Source organism: Lathyrus oleraceus, chromosome 2 (assembly GCF_024323335.1).
Source record: "Lathyrus oleraceus cultivar Zhongwan6 chromosome 2, CAAS_Psat_ZW6_1.0, whole genome shotgun sequence".
NCBI lineage: Eukaryota > Viridiplantae > Streptophyta > Magnoliopsida > Fabales > Fabaceae > Lathyrus > Lathyrus oleraceus.
The window spans coordinates 381,205,619-381,210,761 of NC_066580.1; positions in this window are offsets into that span (position 1 = coordinate 381,205,619).

Consider the following 5,143-nt stretch of genomic DNA (forward strand, 5'->3'; position numbering starts at 1 on the left):
GTTGGCAAGTTATGATCAAATCATTTTCAGAAATTCTTGAACTTCAAAAGGCCATATCTCTCAAACCATTTGGCCAATTTGGGTGGGGTTTTTTCCTACAAGTCACATTTGATCCCCTATTTCCAAATATGTAACCCTCATGCACCAAAACCTCATGGATCAAAATGGCATTTTTTGACTTACTTGAATTAATTTCAAGTGAAGTGAAATTTTGACCTTTTAAAATAACCATTTGTAATCACTTTGGCCATTGGAATATGTTCAGAAATGACATTTGAGACTTGTTGGAAGCCCATTTTCGTGCAGTACACACACCCATCACTAACTTGCTTGAAAATTGGACAAAAGTACATTTTTCACCAACTCCATTCCACCTTTCATGAACCCTAATCAGTACCACAAAACAGGGTATATATTCATCATTTTCCTGCTGAAGGAAACCCTAGCAGCCAACATCCTACACAGAAAACTTCATTCTCTCAAATTCTCATCTTCTTCCATTTTCAAAATTCTGTCAACTAATTGCAACTGCACAACTTTGCTTTGTTTGATACAACATCTACTCATCATTTGGAGCTGGTTTCAACCTTCAAACACCATCTGTATCAGCATTTACACGACTGTTTTTCCAAAGCATCATCAATGGTAAAGTTTGGTTAAAGCTATTTCAAGTTGTTTCAAGCCAAACCATCTTCACCAACCATCATTTGGAGGTCTATAGGGTAGCTGTTTCGAGCTTACAGCATCAATCCATCACTGTTTCTCCATTTGCTTCAAAAATAAGTAAGATTTCGAATCTTTTTTTTTTTTTCAAAATCATGTTATGCTATGTGTAGATCTTACTGCCCTGGTTGCAATGAACTTGGAATCGTGTTAATTGGTTGCTTGAGTTAGGAGAAATCTAGCTTTTAAGTTTGGTGATGCATTTTGTTTTTACTCGATTCCGAATGCTTGGCTTGTTTTAATGAAAATGGATGATGGATTATGCATGAGTGAAGCTTGCTGATCATTTTGGTATGATTAATTTTGATTTCTGGAATTTTTCTTTTGAATCGAATTGGGAAGATGATGAAGCTTCATACTGTTCATTGGAAACCCTAAAACCATTTTTCCAGATTTTGTTTTTTACGTTACTGCATGAATTTGTTCTGTTGGATTAGCATGAACCACTAGCAGCTTGCCACGCCTGTAAACGCAACGCCGCGTTTCATTAAAAGGTCCAAGAAATTACAAGTTTGCCACTCCCGGACCCCATGTCTCATTGAATAATGTTGTTTTTTCACAATTATTTCACTTTGATCCATCCAACTTACAAAATTCATAACATCTTCATTTCAAATCCAAAATTCATGGGAATTTTTGCATTGTGTTCATCTGGATCTCTACTTTTTTATCATGATTTTTGCTGATTTTTTGGATGAGTGAATTTTAAATGGTATTAGGGTTTTTGACATGTATCCATTTTTTGTACCTTTTGCCAAAACAATTGTGAAATGATGATGCTTTATCCAATGGCTCCCAATTTTTTTGTGCTTAAACTAGACACATTCATGGTGATTTTGGAGTAGAGTTTGTGCATTTATCATTGCTGGTTTGTGAGTTATGATTTTTTGAAGTAGGGTGTGACAATTTGTGTCACACCATTGTTGTGTAACTTGTTGATTTTCATTACCATGCTTCTTGAACTCAAATTGGTTTGAATTTTTGCATGAATGTACTCTTGTATGTCTAGTTTACATGTGAATTTTCTTGGAATTATTTGTGGCATTTCCTAATTGTTTGAGATTTTCTCCCCTGTTTAGTCATATGTTGACTTTTTGTGACACTTGTTCCCATTTGTTTTGTGAAATGCTCATACTTTATTAGATGGACATGAAATTTGATATGTGATTACTAGACATCTTAAGCTTTGCCATGGTTTTAGTCCCATTCATTTATCATATGCTATCACTGAGTTATGATTTTTTGAAGTTGATACATGTTTGGTTGACTTCTTTGAGCATGTTCAAAATTGCTTTGACTTTCTGATTTTCATTGACTGCCTTCCACTTGTCCAAATGAGATGAAATTTGACATGCTTACCATGCTATGTGTTGTGATTGATCATGATTTATTTGGTGATTTTTGGAAATGTTTGAGTTTGCTTTTGATGCAAGTCTTTCTGTTGACTCCTATGAGCTTCTGTTTGCTATACCTTGACCTAACTTGTTCATGAAATGATGATGATAATTGATATGAATGTGAAACCAATTGGTATTGTTTCTTGATTGTTTGAACATGATTTTGGATACTTTCCCTTTGCTGTTTTGGACTTCTTCATTCCTTTTGACCCTAGGCTTGCCCTAGTGGTCCTGTTACTCACCTTTGAGCTTATTTTTTCAGGTTAAGCAACAATTACCCAATGAGACCCATACAAATTGGTTGTGTGTGTTTGTTTATCATGACTAACATGTTTTGTTTTATAGGTTGCTTGGCTCACATGCCTTGAGCCTTGTGCCTTGCACATTCACTTGCTTGTGTTGACTGGTTGATATCTGTTTCATTTTGATTTAACTTTGATTTGTATACTAATGTCTGCTTGACTATTTCAGGTGCTTTTAGTTGCTCAGTTCCTTGTGAACTTTTGCTTTGCTTTGCTTATTAAGCAATTTGCATTGAGGTATACCTTTCTATCTTCATGTAGTCTGGAAGACCTGGCCTGTTACTTGGCCAGGCAACTGTCTGAAGTCCTCCTTAAGAGGCAATGTTTGTGTATGTTTAAATCTTGTCCTTGTACATAGTCAAAGACCTCCTAAGTGAAGAGGCAATTGGCAGAACCCAAGGGATATGCAACCTATCCCCTGCTATTCTGTGTGTCTTCTGCTCTGCTCACACCACTGTGTTGATGCATTGCAGATACAAACCCAAGATCTTGTACAACTGTACAGTTGAGTCAGTATCAAATGTGTAGAAGGGTTCCCACCTTCTGAACCCACACATTCTTGTCTTAAGCTCTCCCAGGCCAGGGATAAGAGCTGTGAAGTCTCATCTTCACTCATCTTCCATCAGCTTCACCTTAGCCCCTCAATGGCAAGGTTAAGAGCTAACATTACCCAGTTCCAGTGGTTTGCTTGTTGAGGTTGATATGACCCCTCGACTAAAACCTAACCTTTGTGTGAGCCTTTGTTTGTATATAGTGTGTGCTACATGTGCTTGTGTGTTTGTTTGACTTGCTCCCTGTGCAAGTTAGGTTAGTTTAGACTTGCTTCCTGTGCAAGTTAGGTTTTGCTTGGCTTGTTTCATATGCAAGTTAAGTGTGTGTGTGGCTTGCTTCCTGTGCAAGTCATGATTAGGATAGGCTTGCTTCCTGTGCAAGTTAGTTAGAAACCTTAACTTAGGGATGATTTTGCATGATAACATCTAGGCTCGAGTCGTAGTCTCCCTAGTTGTGTCTCCCTCTGTTATCTGGTTTAGGCTAGTCCTTTTTCCCTCTGTAGGGGAACTACGTCGCCCTGATCCTCATACCAGATGAGGTACGTAGGCAGGAGATGAGCAGATCTCTCCGGGCGCCTGTGTCTTTGTTTTGTGTTGTTGTGTGCTTGGAAGCTGATGTAAGTCCATCGAGTGGCAATTAGGTTCCAGTGTGCGTGTGTTTGGTTCGGATGCTGATGTAAGTCCAGTGATTGGCATTTGGGCTCCATGTTTGCCTTCTTGTGTGTGTTCTGGTTCGGATGCTGATGTAAGTCCAGTGATTGGCATTCAGGCTCCACGTTTGCCTTTGCCCGTGTTTGTTTGTGTGCGTGTCAGCCGAGCTACGAATGCTCTGATTCTCCTTCGTCCAAGGAGATATGTATGCATAGGATGCGATATCCTAGCGAGCATGTGTCGTTTCCCCAGTCCGAACTACTTCGACTCTGATGTCTATGCCTGATAGACTAAGTAGGCCCAGGATACGATGTCCTGCCGAGTCAGTCTTGTCTGTTTTCTTGTGTCTCTTTCAGCCAGTGTGTGTGTGTGAGCAGTGTTATAGCAACCATTTATCCTTCCGTTTGTGCGTGGATCCCGTCGAGTACGACGGATGCGTAGGGGTGCTAATACCTTCCCTTCGCATAACCGACTCCCGAACCCATTCTCTTTGGTCGCGAGACCATGTTCTTTCCTAGGTTTACTCTGAGCGTTTCCTTTCCCTCTTTTGGGATAAATAACGCACGGTGGCGGCTCTGTTGTTCTTGTTTTCCCGCCGGTTTTTCGCGTGATGCGACAAAGTGCAACAAATAGCTATGGAACAAATTTCTAAGTCTCACAATAGCATATGTGCACGTCTTTTATGAGCTCTGCTTTCCCTTATGGTTCTAGATTTTTATCCCTAAAGTAACTAGATGACAAATATTCCTATTCACTTTTAATCCTTATTGTCATGATTTGCATTTATTAAAGGATTCCTCAACATTAATAAACTTTTACCTACTCCTAAGGTGACCAAACAAATGAATAAACATATGACATGAATTCTCATGAACAAAATATATCAAAATGACTCATTTATAATATCCAAAAGATTATTAATTCATTAAACTTTACATTATCAAACAAATCAATTTTAGCTCATACCGAGTAGAATAAATACAATATAGAAAGATCTTAAGTTACACATTTCTAAGAAATAATATAGAAATGATAACAAAAAAAATGACACTTCAATCACTTACAAATTATTAATCAGCAGTTAATGTCTTCTATCACGTTCTCTAGTATTGTTCCCTTCAGATCTGACTAGACTGTAGTCACGTCAGAATTCTTTTTCTTCCTTAATTTCCCTTATGCATAATTATTTCCAAATTTCAAAACCTATTTCTTCATTACATTGCATCTTTATTTCTAATTTTTTTCTCAAATGCAAAATGTCTCTTGGTTTAATCTTGGGCCTTTATAATGATCTATTAACTTTAGACAAGAAAATGAATCATGTTCCTTTGTGGCATACTATGATAGTACACTTCAAATTGGAGACAACATTGCATTTTGACAGTGGTGTCATAGTATCAGTAGTGTAGGAGCAGCAATAACATGCTAAAATAGATTTTCATTGTTATCTCTTTAACTTTACAAATTAGCCCTAATTCCAATGCTTTTAACTCTGCCACGCCAACTCTAATGTTGTGAT